This window comes from Microtus ochrogaster, unplaced genomic scaffold (genome assembly GCF_000317375.1).
Source record: "Microtus ochrogaster isolate Prairie Vole_2 unplaced genomic scaffold, MicOch1.0 UNK65, whole genome shotgun sequence".
NCBI classification, from domain to species: Eukaryota; Metazoa; Chordata; class Mammalia; order Rodentia; family Cricetidae; genus Microtus; species Microtus ochrogaster.
In genome coordinates, this window is record NW_004949163.1 from 1,304,339 (window position 1) to 1,325,203 (window position 20,865).

Below are 20,865 nucleotides of genomic sequence, written 5' to 3' on the forward strand. Positions count from 1 at the left end.
GACTGGAGAGGGAAGGGGAGAGAAGTGGGGGGAGGGGGAGAGGAGTGGGAGGAGGGGGAGGGAAATGGGAGGCTGGGAGGAGGCGGAAATTTTTTTTCTTCAATAAAAAAATAATAAAAAAAATAAAAACACACAACACTCCAAGTAATAAATTTTTGGGACCAACAAGATGGCTTAGTCAATGACCTGAGTTCAAACCCCTGGACCTACATGGGTAGAAGAGAAACAAATCCCTAAAGTTGTTCTCCGACATCTACATATAGGCACATAAAAATAAGCAAAATAAAAGAAAATTTTAAAATGTAACTTGCCTTTAGAAACTACTTTCCTGATTATGAAACATGTTTAGCATATAATCTCATGTAATATTTGGAGGTAGACCGAAGAACCAAAACAGTCAATAGTCCTTAGGCTATTCATAGAGTTCTACATGATTTCCCCTGTCTGCCCACCTCAAACTGACCTCTCTGGTCTCCAATCACCCAGCACACCTGACTTTGTGCGTGTCACACTGCCTACTGGGTGACTGCCACTCAAGGGCTTTGGTTTAGCTATTCTCTTGGTTTAGGACTCCTCACTTTCAGAAATCTGCTTAGCTAATTTTCTCATCCATTTGAAGTCTTTAACCTTTGTCATGGGGCCTACATTGATACCATGTTTAAAATGGCAACCTATATAGCCCTTCAATACAAACATATCCCTATTCCCCTTACATCTATTTTTTCTATAGAACTCCCCATCTTCTAATATGCAGCTCTGCAATTTGCTTATTTATTCTGTTCATTGCTTACTAAAGTTCTGTCTTCTTCTAGTGCAGCGGTTCTCAACCTGTGAGTCGTGACCCTTCTGGGGGTCAAATGACCCTTGCACAGGGGTCACCTAAGACCATCAGAAAACACAGATATTTATATTACAATTTCAGAACAGTAGCAAAATTACAGATATGAAGTAGCAATGAAAATAATTGTATGGCTGGGGGTCACCACGACATGAGGAACTGCATTAAAGGACACAGCACCAGGAAGGTTGAGAACCACTGCTGTAGTGAGTTTACAGCACATTCACAGACTCTGCTGCTCCCTTCAAAAATGGAATGTAACCCTTTTCACCCTGAGTATGACTTAGACTTGGTGATGCTTCCAATAAATAATTATGATGGTCATGACAATATGCTAATTTCTAAGAGTAGCTCATGAAAGGCATTGGAGACTATGAGTGTGGTGGTGTCTATCTGTAATCTCAGGACTTGGAAGGCTATAGCAGGAGGATATCATAAAGAATTCAAGGCTAGGCATCGGCTGCTCTTCTTGAGGGCCTGGATTTAACTCCCAGCGTTCACATAGTGCTCACAACCATCTGTGATTCAAGTTTCAGGGGATCCTACACCCACTTCTGCCCTCTTTGAACACCAGGCACACATGTGGTACACAGATATATACATGAAGGCAAAACACCCATTCATATAAAATAAAATATTTTTTAAAATAGTTCAATCCAAGTTCAACTTATATAGTAATACTCAGTGTCAAATAAGTAAGAGGGGAGGGGAATGTATGTTTGTTTATGTGTACGCATGTATATGACAGAGTTCAGAGGACAACTGATCTTCAGGTGACATTCTTGTACATGCAGATATGCAATTCTCTCAGAAGCATTTTAAAGTTTTATCAGACATGGTTCACATTTATCTCACCTACTTGAAGTATAAAATTCAATGGTTCTTAACACATGCATCCACAAATGTAGCCATAACCACAGTTAAATTTAGAACATTTTTATCACCTCATAATGAAAACTTATCCCCTCACTACTCCTAAGGTCATCTGCCCTCAGTGCCAGGCAACCACTAATCTTTCTGTATATATAGTATTCCTCTTCTAGTTATTTCATATTACTGGAATAATATAATATGCTATCTCTTGTGACCTGGCCTCATTTTTTTGTTTGTAGCTTTGATGTATATTGTAGTACATACTAATACACATTCCTCTTACAGTAGAATAAATGAACATTTTGACTATCTACTTGTTAGCTGATGGACATTTGAGTTATTTCCACTTTTGCTTCTTATAAATACTGATGTTATAAATGTTGGTAGAAATTTTGTGCTTTCATTTTCTTTAGGTAAAACTGAAGAGTGCTGTGTCATAACTCCTCTTAACTAACTGCCTGAGTAACTGCCAGGGTATTCCATAGCAGAACCCCCACCAAAAGTATATGAGAACTTCAGTTTCCTTACCTCCTCAGAGATGCTTGCTGCTATCTGCTTTTTACTGTGTGTGTACAGTGAGGTTAGCTTTGTGATTTGAGACAAGGTCTTGTTCTTCCTTACTGGATGGCTTGAAACTTTTAATCTTACCACTTCATCATCCTAAGAGCTGGAATTACAGATGGGGACCACCATGCCCTGGCTCTGACTTTTCTCATACCATACTAGTAGATAGGAAAAGGTATCTCATGGTTTTGATCCTGATTTCCTAATTACTCATAATATTAAGCATCTTTTCAAGGGCTCAAGTTGCTTCTTGTCAGGTATTTTGACACAGCCTCTTTAATAAAAAAATTCTCTTGGGATTCACATATTAGGGAGATCAGAATATATGTCTGAACATAAATGAAAATTATAGTAATACAGTTGGATTTCCCACAACATCTTAATTTAAGTATGGCAAATAAACTATGAATACATATATTTTTCTTTTGATTTGTTTTTCAAAATTCTATTTCAACTAGATCACACACATAAAACTTCAGAGGATTTCATCATCCACTTACTGATAGATAACACATACATATGGACATAATACATATCAAATATGACTTTGTGTCATATCCATCTAAAAATTTTTAAATGTCTTTAAAGTAAGTATAAAACTGTGACTATGTATTGTAACCTTGCACTGCATTTAGTAAAATGACTTAGGAAACAGTGCATAAGCAATTTCAAATTTCAGATGGTATGAAAAAATGCAGGCTTTAGATCACAATATCAAAGAGACAAATTTGGTACACGGCTATTAATAGCAAGTGACTCTGAGACAAAAGCATTCAACAACACTAAGGGAAATAATTTCTAGTTATTAAAATAGTTTAGTCACTACCTAAACAGACAGTAATGCCATTCCTACAAGAAGAGTAGCATTACAACTAGATCATCATCTCTGATACAAACCCCAAAACGTACACAGTCCAGAACCACTTCTCTTTTCTGTTTTTTTTCCCTTTCTTTCCTTTTTTTTTTCTTTTTTGGTTTTTTGAGACAGGGTTTCTCTGTGTAACAGTCCTGGCTGTCCTAGAATTTTTCTGTAGACTAGTCTGGCTTTGAACTCATAGCTACCTGCCTGCTTCTGCCTCCCAAGCGCTGGGATTAAAGGCATATGCTACCACTGTCTGGCCAGAACCCCTTCTTAAAGTTAATCATAGAAACGCAAATAGTTTTAAACTCCTGTAAGATAAGGCCTCACAATTTGGAGCAAGTTTCTGGACTCTTAATAAATTATCATACAGTAAAAATTTAATTCTTTTTTTAATACAGTTATATCCAGATAGGTTTTTTTAATCCCTGTGACAATCAAGGAAATAAACTAAAATCATAATTGAATATCATTTATCTGACAAAAATTTCAAAATCTGACCATACAAGGTACTGATACAGAATGACAGTATTTTTTCGTTTATTTATTTTAGTTTTTCAAGACAGCGTTTCACTGTTTTAGCTCTGGCTGTCCTGGAACTTGCTTTGTAGACCAGACTGGCCTAAAACTCACAGAGATCTGTCTGCCTCTGTGTTGCAAGGAGGCCACTTGTTGGTTCCCAGCTGTTCAGTCCAAAGATAATCACACAGAAACCATACCATTTAAATCACTGCTTGGCCCATTAGCTAGCTCTTCTTATTTGCTAGCTCTTACATCTTAATTTAACCCATCTCCATTAATCTGTGCATCACCACAAGGTCATGACCTACTGGCAAGGTTTCAACATGTCTGTCGCCCACAGCAGCTCCATGGCTTCTCTCTGACTCTGCCTTTCTTCCTCCCAGCACTTCGTTTTCCCGGCCTACCCTATCAATAGGCCAAGGCAGTTTTATTTATTAATTAACCAATCATATTCACAGCATACAGAGGGAAATCCCACATCACCTGTCTCACAAGTGCTGGGATTAAAGGTGTGCACCACCATTGTCCAGCGACAGGATCTTTTTTTATTCATCTGACTAATGTAAATTTCTACAATTACAGAGATTATGTGGCAATATCTGGTAGAGTTAAAAATATGAATATAACAGAAGTTAACCTCTTCTATCCCTCTGCTTCTATCCCTCTCCCAGGGAGAGTCTCACAGATGTGCCCGAGAAAGCATAAAGAAGGTGGCTCACACCTGTAATCTCAGCACTTGGGAGGTAGACACAGGGCTGCCTTAAATTTGAGACCAATCTGGTCTGCATAAACAGAGTTTCAGAACATTTAGTGCTATTTAGTGAGACCCTATCAGAAATAATAAAAAAAGGGATTGAGAAAGAGGATGAATATGAACAAAAAGTCTCACTGAAGCAGTCTTCCTAATTATTAACATTCTGGAAATAATCTAAACATCCATCAGTGGATAAATGAAATAGAGATTTGTTACAATGTCTTGCTGGAGCATGATACAGCAGTTAAAATGAATCAACTAGAAAAGTGATTCTAAGTGCAAGTGACGTCACCAACAATGGGACATTTTGCAGTGCCTAGAGACATTGAGGTCAAGGGAGAGGATTACTGGCCTCTAGCAAATATAGACCAGGAATACCACCAAGCAACCTGTGATGGAGAAGGAAGCCCCTCATAAAAATTTATCTGGCCACAAATATCAGCAGGACAGGCTGAAAAACTCTGAACTAGAGCCATGAGCAACAAGGTGAAACCCAGAATTGAGAGAGAAATGTTTTAGGACACAAAAATGTAAAACCATAAAACATTTTCTGTTCTGTTTACATGTACATATATAAGAAGAAACGGGGTGGAAAAGAGAAGGAGCATAACTGTAAAGGAAAGCAAAAAAGCAGTTCAACTACTTAGATGATCGACTTCTTAGGCTGGATGGTGGACACGTAAGTATGGTATAAGATCTCCTTTATACAGACCCCTCATTATAGTTTCCTGTGGTTTTCTTTTGACAAGATCTTGCTATGTATATCAGACTGACCTCAAATTCACTATGTAGCCCAGGCTGGCTTCAAATTCAGAGAAATATCCTCTTTTTTTTTTTGGTTTTTCGAGACAGGGTTTCTCTGTGGTTTTGGAGCCTGTCCTGGAACTAGCTCTTGTAGACCAGGCTGGCCTTGAACTCACAGAGATCCGCCTGCCTCTGCCTCCCAAGTGCTGGGATTAAAGGCATGCGCCACCACCGCCCGGCAGAAATATCCTCTTCTTTAAGCCTCCTAAATGCTGGGACTAGAAGCATACAGCACTCTGCCTGACTCCCAACTGTTTTTTTTTCTCTTGAGACAGAGTCTCATGTATTCCAGGCTGGTCTCAACTCCCAGGTAGTCTCTGTCTCCCAAGTACTAGAGGTGTAAGCATGCAATAGCATGCCTGACTCCTTACTGTATTTTCTTTCTTGAGACAGGCTCTTATTATTTAGCCTAGGCTGATCTCAAACTCATGATCCTCCTGCCTCAGACTATCAATATAATGAATTTTTAAGATAGGGTTTCATATAGTACCAGCTGCCTAGAACTCAGAGATCCTACCGCTTCTGCCTCCTGAGTGCTGGGATTAAGGGGTGAACCACTATACCTGGCTCTATAATAATTTCTACAGACAAAGGGCCATTTTAAAAGAAAACAGTTGAAGAAGATGTAGGGAATGTAGAGAAATTAGAAGTTACAAAAACTGAAATATAATTTAGTTAGACTGAAAATTATATTGAGATAATTAACAAATAATTCAAACATATAAGTAGCCCAAATAACCCATTTCTATAACAGCAGAGCTATACAAACATGCCTGTTTTGTTAAATTTTAAAAAGTCTGTTTAGTTAAACACCTGGATAATTTCTAGCTGTGCAAACAACACTGAACTAGTTGCCTCCAGGGTAGCAACACAATATTTCCAAATCGACTTAATTTTTCCTACCCATTTGCCTTCACTGGAAATCACTACCACTGCAATGTAAACAGACAGAAAAGGCCCTACCCTCTGTTATTATATATATAACATCCCTTTACTTTAAATTGTGAATGCTTTCAAAAGGAAAATTAATCCTACTATATAATCTGTTTTCAAAATAATGAGTGCTAACTTTCTTTCATCAGACAACTATCATTAAGAAGGACTAGGATCCAGATGAAACAGGTGGAGTATGTAAGGAGTGTGCTTTAATACATAATTGTTCTTTTCATGTGGCCATTCTTACAAGATTAGGAGTCAATACTAAAAGAAATATTAGTAACAGCATAGAACATTTGCTTTACTGCCTATTTTATGACTCTTACACTAGTCAGAGCATCTGCAAATAATCAGTCATACAACAGCAATATGTGTACCTCAGATTCCTATAGTTCCTCATAGCTGAAAACTTTCACATACATAGCTCAACAATCCTAATATATAATAAGCAAAGCGGTAAACTCCTTTAGAATAAAGGAGCTAAAGCTCAGATGTACTCACACAGACCAGGTCAGGAAGGAACCCAGGGTTAATCATAGCATCAAAATGATTAACTTAATAGGGCAATGCTTGCAAAAGCCATAAAGCAAAGCCAGACAAAAATGAAGCAATATGGAAGAATGCTTGAAAAACATTAGTACCCTGCAAAGAAAACAGACGAAGACAGGTTCCCCGGAAATTGATAAGCATTCTTCAGGTCTCCAAGAACGTTTCTATCACAAGCTAAACAACTGCTGCCATGCCATAAGACTAGAAGAAGAGTGAATGTTTCCAGTGAGTGTGACAGGGCTTTAGCCAGGGCAGCTAGCATCCTCAAAGGTGGAGGAAATCAGATTGAACTGCTTAACAACATGAAAGAATCAATCACTTTCCAACACTTAAATGTGGACTTAATGCAGCAGTCTTAGATTCTAAGAAAAGAGGTGGTTGGAATGTATGCCCCTATCAAAACAATCATCAGAGTCAAGCTTGCCAAATACAACTTGCTGGCAAATTATAAAGACTTCCTATAATAATAGATTTTTTTCATTGTTTTTCAGTTCTGAGTACCTCATCATTAATCAACACAACTAGTCCCCAATATAGATTTCTTCAAGGGGGAAACATCTACTTTAAAACTTGAGTTCTAAGGCAAGAAAGTATTCCAAATCATACATGCAAAAAATTAAATACATATGAAAATTAATACTGTCAAAATTTAACTATCCATATAAAGTTGAAAAAACCTATTATTTCATATTTGTTGGTTGGTTGGCAAAAAGTAAAGTATAAAAATATAATAGAGCCAAGTGTGGTGGTGCACACCTTTAATCCCAGCACTTGGGAAGCAGAGGCAGGTGGAGCTCTGAGTTCAAGGACAGCCCATTCAACAGAGCAAGTTCCAGGACAGCCAGGGAACCCTGTCTCAAAAAAACCAAAAGAAAAAAAAGGAGGTTTTTTGGTCCTAAGGCTCAGAGATGATTGCAGAAGATGGTAATGGAAAGACTGTAAAGGCCAGAGGAACAGGAAGTTTGCAGTGAAATTGCATCTCCCAGAAGTGTCAGAGAAGCTATACCCAAGTCTCACCAACATGACTGTTTAAACAACTGAAAAAAGATGACACCAATCAACATGCCAAAGTGGAGAGGGGAAGGCCCAGGAGGTCTCAAGCCTATACAAAGAATTCCAGGCAACTAAAGAATGCTGAGAGTGGGGGAAATCATCATCCCCAGGGAAGAACACACCAGTTGGTTATGCAACACCAAATAGTCGGCCCTGAAAACATACATACAAGTAACATTATATAGACTGAGCAGGTTGCATTTATATAACTAGTAGCACAAAAAAAAATCAAAGAGGCCATGATTTAAATGAGAACAAAGGGGCACATGGAAAGGACTAGAAGGAATAAAAAGAAAGAGGAGTGATGTAATTAATTATATTATAATCTCAAATAATAAAAAACATTTTAGAGCATTTTTGAACCCAGGGCTTTGTGCATGATAGGCAAGTGTTATTCTACAACTGAACTATAGCCCGAGCCTTAATGGTGCTAATTATTTAAAAGTCTTGAGCTGAAGAAATGATTCAACAGTTAAGAGAATGGCTCTTCTTCCAAAGAAACTGGGTTTAATTCCCAGCATCTACATGGCGTTTGATAACCATCTGTAAGTCCAGTTCCAGAGAATCTGATGATCTTTTCTGGCCTCCACAGGCACAAGACATGCAAGTAGTGTGCATATAGATAGAGTGACAGACAGACAGACAGACAGCACACATCTAATCCCAGCACTTGGGAGGCAGAGGCAAGTGGATCTCTGTGAATTTGAGGACAGCCTGGTCTACATACTGAGACACTATCTCAAAACAATAACAAAACAACCAACAGATAAGTATTGTACTAAAACAAAAACAATTTAAAAATAGGTAAATAGGACTGGAGAGACGATGATTCAGTAGGTAAAGTGCTTGGTTTCAGAAGCTTAAAGACCTAAATTCAATCCAGATTATCCAAGTTAAAATGGCAAGCATGGCCATCATAGTAACCCACTCCTTTAATCCTAGTGATTCCAGAGGCAGAGACAAGCTGATCTCTGCAAATTCAAAGCCAGCTACATAGAGCTAGTCTACATAGAGAATTTCAGGCCAGCTAGGGACTACACTGTAAGATCCCATCTCAAAAAAAAATAATAATGGATAGGGGAGGAAGACAGGCACAGTGAATTTAACTCATAAACCTATCACTGAGGACGCTCACTAGCCAAATAGCTTAATCTTGTCAGCAAGGCCCAAGTTCCAGTGAGACACTGTCTCAAACAACAGGTAGAAGGAGCCTAAGAAACAGCACTCTAAGTTGAAGTTAGTCTGACCTCCATATCTCACATGTAACAGGGTGGTACAGACATACATAAAAAAACGGGGCCTCCTCGTTTGTATAGTGGTGAGGATACCCGCCTGTCACACGGGAGACCGGGGTTCGATTCCCCGACGGGGAGCCAAAAAAAAAAAAAAACGGGGCCAATGTCCTTAAAAAAAGATATACACAGGATAAATAAATATGTACAAAGATGTTCTTCCTAGTATTCTAGAGGTTGAGGCAAGAGAATGCTGAGCTTGAAGGCAACTTTACCTCCATAACCAGACCCTGTCTCAAAAAAAAAAAAAACTTTGGCTGCTTCCTTAATTTAGAGGACAATGAAAAGTCTAGGACTAGTAGGAGGCCAGAACCCTTGCTTTTTCCCAACATACAGACAAAAAACTAAAGAGGATGATGCAAATGCCTATATATCAAGCCGCTCTGGAATTCCCTTAAATACATGGAGTAATTTCAACAATTCCATAAAATATTTGTAGGAGGTATATGGGTGTATTCTCTTGCAGGTGCACAGTGGAGGCCTGAAATCTACTTTAGTTACTATCTTTCACTCTCCACCATAATTTTCGAAGACAAGATCTCTTGTTGAACCTGATCACCACTACCTTGGCTAGGCTAGTTGGTCAGCAAGCTTTCAGGATCCTCTCTTCTGCATCCCAGAACTGAAGTTACAGGAACAAGACCCCATGGCTGGCATTTCTGTGGGTTCTTGGGATCCAAATTCAGGTCTTTATGCTTCCACGCAAATACATTATTCACTGAGTCACTGCTCCAGCCCCTAGAACTGCATAAAAAACATTTTAACAGAAAAACTAAACAAAAAAAAAACATTGATAGTCAAAATGAAGAAAAATAAATTCTACAAAAGATGAACTGAAGAATGAAGACCAATCTAATAGTGTGCAGTACTCATTTATGAAAGCTGGTGGAAAGAGCTAATTCAATATTTTGAAGAAAATGATAGATTTACATGTTGTTTAACCAAAAAATATTGTTAAGTCAGGCCTTCAAAAGAGGACAGGACAGGCTGCAAAGTGGAACTCAAACCAATTTGCCACACTTTTTAACAACCAAGATGGAAGTTGAAATTCAAAAAAGGAGGAAGAGGAGGAGGGAAAAGAAGGAAGAGAAGAAGGAGAAGGAAGAGAAAGAGGAGGAAGAGGAGGAAGAGGAGGAGAGGGAGGAGGAGGGGGAGGAGGAGGAGGAGCAGGAGCAGGAGCAGGAGGAGCAGGAGGAGCAGGAGCAGGAGCAGGAGGACAGACAGACAGAAAGAGAACTAGATGGGGACCTGAAACAAAGGAGAGATGAAAAACCAAATGTTACATGGAACATAAAGTAGCCTTAGAGAGTTCTTAAAACACCTGTAGACTGGTATGCTTAGCTTACCAAAAAGATTTCCCTACTTAAACACATACAGTATAAAATCAATTTTGCTTTTCATCTCTTTGGTGTATCACAGCCTGTGATAACCCTCTTGTCTGCTCTTGGCATGACTGCATTTTTTTTCTAGAATTAGGGAGATATGGATATGTGGGTGTGTGAGGGAAAGAGAGGTCTTGTGTCTGTGTGGGTGAGTACATGTATGTGTATGTGTGGAGAACACAGGTTGGCATCACTTGTCTTCCTCAATCTCTTTGCACCTTATATTTTTGTGACAGGGTTTTTCACTTGACCAGAAAGTTCAATGATTCAGCTAAGTAGGCTATCTAGCCAATGAGTTCCAGGGATATACCTGTTTCTGCCCCATAGCACTGGGATTACAAAAACATACTGCCTGGCTTTATATGTACAGAAAGCACTCTACCTAGCTGGGCGGTAGTGGTGCATATGCCTTTAATCCTAGCACTCAGGAGGCAGAGATCTGATGTGGGATGCCTTTCTGTCCACTGCAAATAAGTGCTGCTTTTATTGGTTGATTAATAAAGCTGCTTTGGCTTATGGGAGAGATGAATATAGCTAGGTAGGAAAGCCAAGCTAAACCCAGGGAGAAAGAAAGTGGAGTCAGGGGAGATGCCAACAGCCACTGGGGAAGCAAGATGTGAGATAACAAGCCATGGGCCTCATGGTAAAATATAGAATAACAGAAATGGGTTAATTTAAGATTTAAGAGCTAGTTAATAATAAGTCTGAGCTAATAGGCCAAAGAGTTTATAATTAATATTAAGCCTCTGAGTAGTTATTTGAGAACTGACAGGCAGGAGAGAAACCTCCCAGTTACAGAGATCTCTGAGTTTGAGGCCAGCATGGTCTACAGAGTGAATTCCAGGACAATCTGGGCTACACAGAGAAACCCTGTCTTAAAAACGAAACAAAACAGAAAGCACTCCACATAAAGCACTGGATTCCTAGCAGTGCATAGACCAACCAGGCATGGTGAAGCATGCCCTTAACTCCAGCACTAGGGAAGTGGAAGCCCAAGGTCATCCTTGAGTACATAATGAATTTGAGGCCAGCCTGAACTACATGAACTTGCCTTAAGAAGAGAAAAAATATAACTTTTGTTATAACAACCACAAAATTTCCCAATTATAACTAATGTTATAACACTCCAGCAGCGGCAGTGGCAGAAGTCCCAAGAAATCCAGTGCTAGTGAAAAGGTCCTTACCACTCTCTTCCCAGGGTATGACTTTGTTCTCTTCTAGCTTCATTGGGTTCTCAAGCAAGCAAGGTAAGACGACTATTCTCTATGTTTATTTTGTAAGCAATCTAATCACCCACCAATACATTCCTTTTCTGGTTAGGTGAGTGAGCACTACTTTATGTTGCTGCAAACAAGAACCAAGCCTAATACACAAGCAATAAATAGCAGGTGGCCATTACAAACAAGGTCTACTCTCATGCAAGGAAAATTAAACGAGAAAAAGCAAATTTCACTCTGTTAAAAGTTCTCTTAAGCAACCTCTAGCGGTTTAGTGGATGGTCTGGCTTCCATCATTGCAGGCTCCCATAGTGTGCTTAACTTCTAGAAGCTGTCACTTGAATGCACAGTCCTCACTCTATCACAACTGTCAGCATGCTAACAATCAGTTGTGCTTGACCTTCAAGCTCTTTGTGTCTACTGATCTCATAATTATACAATTTAATTAAATATTATGTAAACTGTTAAAATAAGAACATAAAAGATTTTTCCCTATGAAAATAAAGGTGAATGCTTTAGAATCAGTTCATAAAGGTGAAGCGTAAAGTTACTGCCTAAATATCTGTATAAAGACAAACTTTACAATCTGAAATAAGTCTGACATCTTTAATTTACTTCCTTTCAATACAGCAGTTCTCAACCTGTGGTTTTTGACCCCTTAGGCAAACCTCTATCTCCAAAAATATTTATATTTTGATTCATAACAGTAGCAAAATTACAGTTAAGAAACAGCAATGAAAAAAATGTTATGGTTGGGGTCACCATAACATGATGAACTGTATTGAAGAGTCACGACATTAGGAAGGTTGCCAACCACTGTTTTAATACAATCAAACTAAAAACAGGCAATCTGGAATGAAACAATCAGTATGGTTTATACAAAAAAGAAAAAGATGGGTGCTGCAGAGATGGCTCAGAGTTGTTGTTGGTGTTTTCCGTCCTGCCCAGTTCCCGCAGTTGTTAAGTCCCAAAGAAATCACACAGAGGTCTACATTAACTATAAATTGGTTAACTATGATTGGTCCATTAGCTCAGGCTTCTTATTAACTCTTATAACTTATATTAATTTTTATCTGTGTTAGCCACATGGCTCAGTACCTTTTTCAGTGGTGAGTCCCATCTTGCTTCTTCGGTGTCTGGACAGGACTGCAAAGGGAGCTTCCCTTCTCCCAGAATCCTCCTGTTCTCATTGATCCGCCTCTACTTCCTGTCTGGTTGTCCTGCCTATACTTCCTGCCTGACTACTGGCCAATCAGCATTTATTTAAAACATAATTGGCAAAATATAGACAATTGCCCCGCACCACAGAGTGGTGCTCTTCCAGAGGATCCACAGTCAGTTCCAGCACCTACATGATGGCTCATAAACTTCAATAGCTCCAGACCTAAGAGATATGATGCCCTCTTCTGGCTTGCTTAGACACCAGGGACAAATATGGCGCACAGACATATATGCAGGCAATACACAAAAAATAAAATAAGTAAAATTAAAATAACTAAAATATTTTTAAAAGATAAATGAAATTTCTAAAGTATCCATATACAAAGAAAGGACCTTTGACCTACACATAAATATTGTTAAATAAATGAATGAATGTTTTAGGTTTTTAAAAAAATGACTAGACTTAGCTAGGCATTTTGGCACATGCCTGTAATTCTACACTTGAAAGGTAAAAGAAGAAGGATCAAGAATCCAAGGTTAATCAGAGCTATACAGTATATTCCAAGCCAGTCTTGGCTACATTATATTTCAAAATAAGAAAATCTTGGTGCTAGAGAGACAACTCAGCAGTTAAAAGCATTTACTACTGCTCTTGCAGAGAACCCTGGTTCAGTTCTCAGCACCCACATGATTGCTCAAAACCATCTGTAACTCTAGTTCCTGGGCATCTTATGCCTTCTTCTTAATCTCCAAGGGCTCCTGCACACACATGGTACACAAAATGTCATACAGATTCACACATAAATACAAATAAACAACTTTTCATTTTGTTCTTCTCATCATAGAATTTCACTTCAGTTTTGTTCTATAAAGTCATGAACTGAAATAGCCTCCTATAAACAACAACAATCAGTATGTTATACTACTGATTTTCAAGTTGTAGTCATTCAGAATACTCAAAAGTAAAATGATTTTCCTCACATACAGGTTTCAATGATATCTGATCTCTCTCTAAAAATATTTATAAGTTGTAGTAAAAATTCTATTTCCCATGCCAGGCAGTGGTAGGACAGGCCTTTAATCCCAGTACTCAGGAGGCAGAGACAGGAGGATCTCTGTGAGTTTGAGGCCAGTATGTTCTACAGAGTGAGTTCCAGGACAGGCTCCAAAGCTACACAGAAAAACCCTGTCTTGAAAAACCAAAAAAAACGTAGTTTCTTTTTAGAACTGAAAATACACACACACACACACACACACACACATACACACACACACACACACACACAGTTCATGCACACCACTCCACTGTATATACACACTACATTATCCATTAATCTGAGAAAGTCAGTACCACTGAAGTCCTCATCAAATTATTTAAGGTGTGACCGTGTTTGCTCTGTTTTATCTTCTTTGGGTTATTGCTCATTTTCTAAATCTGGCTGACGATCCTTCCTGCTGGCTCTATAAACAATCTAATATCCTACCAATAAATTCTGGTGAGTCAAAACAAATTGGGTTGGATGAGTCAAAACCTTGTGCTCCTCCCACCTTTAAACTATTGTGAATAATGATGTAATAGATAGTTGCATATAAATATCTGCTCAAGTCTGTTTTTCATCTGTCTGGGGTATGTCCAGATGAGAACTGGTGACTCTTGTGGTAACTGTGTTTAGTTTTTAAGGATCTCCCACACTGTTTTCCAACATGACTGGGCCATATTACAAGTTACCAAAAATGCACAGGGGTTCTGGCATCTCCATATCCTCATCCATGCTTATTATATCCTGGATGCCATGTAACATGCTTTGGCTTTACATTCCTGAAATGTCAAAGAAAAATGAATAATCAAAACTAAAATATGACCAGGTATGGTGGTGCATGCCTTTAATCCTAACACTCTGGAACTCTGAGTTCAAAGCTAGTCTAGCCTAGTTTACACAGTGAGTTCCAGGCCACCCAGGTCTATACAGAGAAACCCTGTGTTAAAAAAATAACTAAAATATGAATAAAACACAAAAGAATATTTGATTATCAGTCATTTACTTGCTTATATAACATAAATATAAACATTACTTCATTTATAATATAGTTTATAATTTTTCTTGATAATTTTTGGTTTATTTGAAATATGGACTATATAGCTTGGGCTCACCTGGAACTTGTTACATAGTCTCAAAATAGCCTTAAATTTGTAATCCTCCTGCCTCAGCCTCTATAAAGCTGGAATTATAGGTGTGTACCACTACAAACACCTTATTATAGTTTAAACATGAAATATAATAATAGCCTTGAACTCTAGTTCATAAATGATTAGTTTAATGAATTAGTCCAATAATTTGGAATGAGGTCAAGAGGATCAGGATAAAAAGACAAACCAATGGCCATTAGTGACTGGCTCCAGCTTTGTACTTATTATCAGTGAATATAAGAAACAGAAATGTTGTGAATATTCTTTCTACTAGTTCTTCAAATGTCTGGCTTGCATTTAGATTTAAAAGCATTTCTCTAAAATTTCTTCTAAAAGTAACACAAAGTAGTAAATACAATATTGTGCTTTCAGCACTAGGAACTAATAGTGAAGTAATAATGAAGCCATATTGACTGTGAGTACAGCAAAGTAGACAGACTAGTTAAGATGATATGGACAATATCTAGAATCTACAAACAATTAACTTAGCACCCTTAGCAACCTGCTCTCTGCTACAAGCAGCAATGCACAAACAAAGCCAAACCCATTAGAATAACAGCAGGTTTATTAACAGAAACTAAAATCCAGGAACAGCTCAGAAAGAAAAGCAGATTATTATACTTAGCAGAAGTATCCTAATGAAGGAGAACTAAAAAGCTTTCATGATTGGCTAGGTGTGGTAGCACAAGCCTTTAATCCCAGCACTAGAGGCAGAAGTTGTAGGACAGTCTGGTCTACGTAGAGAGCTCCAGGACAGCCAGGGCTACATAATAAAACAAATTCCAGGACTACCAGGACTACACAGAGAAACACTGTCTGGAGAAACAGCTTCATGATAAACAAGACTGCTCTTCCAGAGGACTTGGGTTCAATTCCCAGCACTCACATCTGACACCCTCCCACAAACATACATACAGACAAAACACAAATACACACAAAAATAATAAATAAATAAAATAGTTTTAAAAAAAGACTGAAATGATACTCCAAACAAATCGAGCTCCAACAACTACACTAAATCTGTCAAGGAAGACCTCAAACCAAAATTAGTAAGAAATAAATTAAATTTAAAAGGTCATATTATCAAGAAGACAATTTACCAAGAGGAGGTAATGATTCTAAATATATTCACATCAAATACTGGCACACCCAATTTCATAAAAACAAACCCTACTAGATAAAAATGCACAGATTGACCACAACACAGTAAAGTGTGTGACTTCAATGTCCCACTTCCACCAACAGACAGATAATAGATCAAAAAAAAAAACAAAAACAAAAACCCTGCTGTAATACCAGCATGTAACAGGATAATACAGAGGAATCATAATTTCAAGGTAATGTTGATTGCATAGTGAGATTTTTTTAATAGACTATGTAAACAAACTATAAACTAAAACAATGACATTGACTTAATCACTGTTCCACTGCTATGCAGAGACACCATGACCATGGCAACTCTATAAAAGAAAGCATTTAACTGAGGACTTGCTTACACTTTCAGAGGGTTAATCCATTATCATCATGGCAAGAAGCATGGTGGCAAGCATGATGCTGGAACAGTAACTGAGAGCTACATCCCAACCTGCAAGCAGAGAGAGAAAGAGACAGACAGAGACAGAGGGACATAGAGAGACCGGGCCTGGCAGGCACATTTGAAACCTCAAAGCACACCATTAATGATACACTCCCTCCAGTAAGGTCACATTTCCTAATCCTTTTCAAAAAGTGCCACTCACTGATGACTAAGCATTCAAATATATGAGCCCATGGGAGCCATTCTTATTCAAACCACCGCAGATATCATGTTTCTTTGCTTACTGCATTAGCAAGAAATTAAAAGAACACTAATGTTAGGATATAGAAAAATATTTTATCATACTGTTAACCAAGTCTAAATCACTATGGCCTTTTTGACAAGGGAATTTTGTAAGACAAACACAGGATATGTACATGACTCAGCAACTTTACTGAAAAGAATCTAACATACAAAACTACTTCCATAGATGTATAAAAGCAATAGGGATAAGCGCATTTAAGATAGTTAAAACTTGGAAAGTAGTTAGGCATGGTAGCCCACACTTGTAATTCCAGGCATGAAGATCACAACTTTAACCCACCGTGGACTATATAGGGAGACCCTGTCTCAGAAGAGAAGAGAACTGCAGGCTCTTTGAACGTTGATCATTAAACACGCACATGTGCACACTCTCACACACACACACACACACACACACACACACAGAGGCAGAGAAAGCCATGTGTGGTGGTACACACATATAATCCCAGCACTTGGGAGACAGTGACAGGCAGATCTTTGTGAGTTTGAGGCCAGCCTGGTCTACAGAGTAAGTTCTAGGACAGCCAGGGCAGAAACACAGAGAAACTCTGTCTTTAAAAAAAAAAAAAAGCTAACAAGAAAACCAGTTCTCTAAACAGCGGCTCAAGGGCAGCCTAAGCTACATGAAACCTTGTTTCAAGGAAACCAAAGAGGGATGGGGAGATGGTTCAGTCAGTAAAGTGCTTACCACACAAGCATGAATGTCTGAGTCTGATGCCCAGCACCTACATTAAAAAGTCACACCCAACAGCAGCATGTATCTGTAATTCAGTGCTAAGGAGACAGAAACAAAGGATTGTGGGACTCACTACTTTGGGGAGCTCCAGAGAGATCCTGTCAAAAAATAAAAATAAAAAGGAGAACTGAAGATAATAATCTCCATCAATTCTGGTCTCTTTGTGCACATAGGGATACATGCACACACATAAAAGGAAAAAGAAAGAGGGGAGAGGACTGGTTAGGGCTGGAGATGACTCAGCAATTTAAAAGGGTACACACTGCATTTTCAGAGGACCCAAGTTCAGTTCACAGCACCTGTCAGGAGGCTCACAGTCCAGAGGGTCTGATATCCTTTTCTCACATGCATACCCATACAGATTCAAGTATATATAATTAAAAATAAAAAAAATCTTTTAAAAAGAGAGAGAGGGCTAATAAAAAAATTCTATTAGTGCTAGACTAAACAGTGCTGAGCACTAAAATAATGAACAGAAAGTTACTTAATAATCTTTAAATGTATAACATTTTTAGAAGCAGGGTCTCATGTAGCCCAAGCAGACTACAAATGACCTACACATCTGAGAACATCCTGATCTTTCTTTCTCTACCTTCATAGTGCTGTGATTACAAAGTCCTCTACAACTCCAGTTTCTGTGCTGCCACGGAGTCAACCTAGGGCCTAATACATCAACCTAGGCAAGCACACTACCAATTGAGCTACATCCCCCACCCCTATGTAAGGTTCTTTAACCTTAAATTTCTAACAGAAGAACAAAAGAAAAATTGAAAAATTATTTTCTTTAATTATAGGAAAATTTAAAATAAGAAGATGCAACAAAGATTACAATTACTTTTCAAAGCCAATGAAAATCCAGTTGTAATGAGAAGCAAGAAGAAGCCAGATTCTCAGATGTCTGATTGAGAATCTTACAGATCAGAACATACCTCATATTCTACTTTGACTTTGGCAAAGAAACCTGTAACTAAGAATTACATCATCTCCCAAACAAGGAATGCATGCAATCTATAAAATGGAAAACCAAGCATAAAGAAGTTATACGAGGGCTAGGGAGATGAATCGGTGGTTAACAGCACTGGCTGCTCTTCCAGAGGACCTGGGTTCAATTCCCAGTACCCACACGGCAGCTCACAACTGTCTGTTCCAGAGGATCTGACATCTTCACACCAATGCACACAAAATAAAGTTAAATAAATTCTTTTCAAAAAAGGTGTGCACCCCCAGTATCCAGTTTGTTTTTAAAAAAAGTTATATGAAACCCTGCACATTAGCAATCACGGAGGCTCGTATGTTAAATGAAGATATGAATTAGAATATGATGATTTGGAGTTGGGAGAGTATTCTTTTTAGTAAACAAAATAAACATAGCTATATCCTCATCCTCATTATAAAGATATTTTATATGTAGCCTACTTAGCATGTTTTATCATTCAAAAGAACTTGAATACAAGAAAAAGACAGAAAAGAATACATTCCTAAAGTGTATTCTAAAGATATAAATAAATTTTAAAAATTCTTTTATATTTTTATTTACTTATTTTATGTGAATGGGCCTGTGAGCAAGCATGACATGGCATAGGTGTACCAAGTCAGTTCTGGGACAAAACTCAGGTCATCAGACTTGGCAACAAGTATCAAACCAATGGAGGAATAGAGATGTAGGTCAGTAGAGGAGTGCCTATCTAGTGAGGCCTCAGGTTTCATCTCAATACAACAAAAACAAAACAACTTTGTCTCAAAAGAAGAAATACTGACCTACCATTTTATAAAGTTCTTATATGAAGGCTGAGAACACAGCTCAAAGTTAGAGCACTGGGCTAGCATGTGCAAGGCCCAGAGTTCAATCTCCAGTACTGAAAAGAATTATTACATCATGGTAGTCCATTGTGTATGCCATATTTTATATTCCTTTTTGATTTACATTTAGGTTATTTTCAGCTCAGTCCTATTCCAAACATTGTTTCAGAGAACATCCTTGTATATAGCCTTTATTTTAGATAAAGATTCTAGAAGTAGAACTGCTAGGCCACAGAGTACCTACAATACAAATGTTGATAAATAGTGTCCAACTGACCTTAGAAAAAGTATACCAATTTATATTCCCACTAACCTCTCATAAAAGTGGTTAGAGCCGCCGGGCGATGGTGGCGCACGCCTTTAATCCCAGCACTCGGGAGGCAGAGGCAGGCGGATCTCTGTGAGTTTGAGACCAGCCTGGTCTACAGAGCTAGTTCCAGGACAGGCTCCAAAGCCACAGAGAAACCCTGTCTCGAAAAACAAAAAAAAAAAAAAAGTGGTTAGAGCCAGATGTGGTACATGCCTAGAATCCTAGCACTTGAGAGGTTGAAGCCTGAGGATTAGTGCAAATTAACTGGCAGTCTGAGCTACATAGTAACACCCCGTCTCAAAAACAAGAGGATGGAATTCAGGCAGGGAAGCAAGCCAGTAATCCTAACAATGGGAGAGCAAGGAAGGACGATCACAGGTCTGAAAGCAGCTGCAGCAACATAATGAGATCCTGCCTCAAAAACAGTGATCATTACACTTACACTTACACACACACACACACACACACACACACACACACACACGCAGAGGTTTTTGTTGTTTTTAAGACAAGGTCTTACTGTATAGACCATGCTGGCCTTGAACTCACTGAGATTTACCTCCCTCTGTGGTCCTGGTACCAGGTTTAAAGCTGTGTGCCACTATACCCGGCCCAGATTAGTACTTTTTAAAGCTTTTGCTACTGCTACCAAACCATCCTCCAGAAAGAGGCATCACAACCGCTAGCAGTTTAGGAACAGTACCTATTTTCTCACATTAATATCAATGTTTTGGCCTGGTGACTCCCAGCACTTAGAAGTCAGGCTTCGGCAGATCTCTGTGAGTTCAAAGACAGCCTGATCTACAAAGCGAGTTCCAGGACAGCTAGAGCTGTTACACAGAGAAACCCTGTCTCGGGAGGAAAAATAGAAGAAACCTAGTACTGTATCATGACTATTATGGACAAGGCAAAATATGTTTTTATTTAATTATTTTTAAGCTTTGTCAGTCTGTTATATGAAAAATGTCCACCTAGTGATCTTTACCTCTGGTAATAAGACTTTCTGACAATCTGAATTTCTGCTATGCACTGCCTGTTTATTACCATTATGCACTTTTTGTTGTTTTAGAACTTGCTACATGACCAAGCTAGCCTGAAATTCACAGAGCTCTCACTTGCCTCTGCCCTAAGTACTATAATTAAAGGTGTATGCCACCATGTCTGTCTTCCACCATGAACTTTTTTTT

The 20,865-nt window shown here is 38.5% G+C and overlaps 1 protein-coding gene and 1 non-coding gene across 3 annotated transcripts in view; one reads left to right on the plus strand and one right to left on the minus strand.

The window, feature by feature from the left end:
• The window catches only part of Atp7a (ATPase copper transporting alpha), a 110,570-nt gene that overhangs the window by 69,165 nt on the left and 20,540 nt on the right, over positions 1-20,865 (minus strand). The window contains exon 2 of one of the 2 annotated variants that reach the window (XM_005369878.2): positions 9,610-9,788. The exons of the other annotated variant lie outside the window; for it this stretch is intronic. The gene's annotated coding sequence lies outside the window, so the exon portion shown is untranslated. The remainder of the gene's footprint in view (positions 1-9,609; positions 9,789-20,865) is intronic. 2 annotated transcript variants of the gene reach the window in all.
• Positions 9,054-9,125, plus strand: Trnad-guc. The gene has a single exon. It is a non-coding gene; the product is annotated as a tRNA-Asp (tRNA).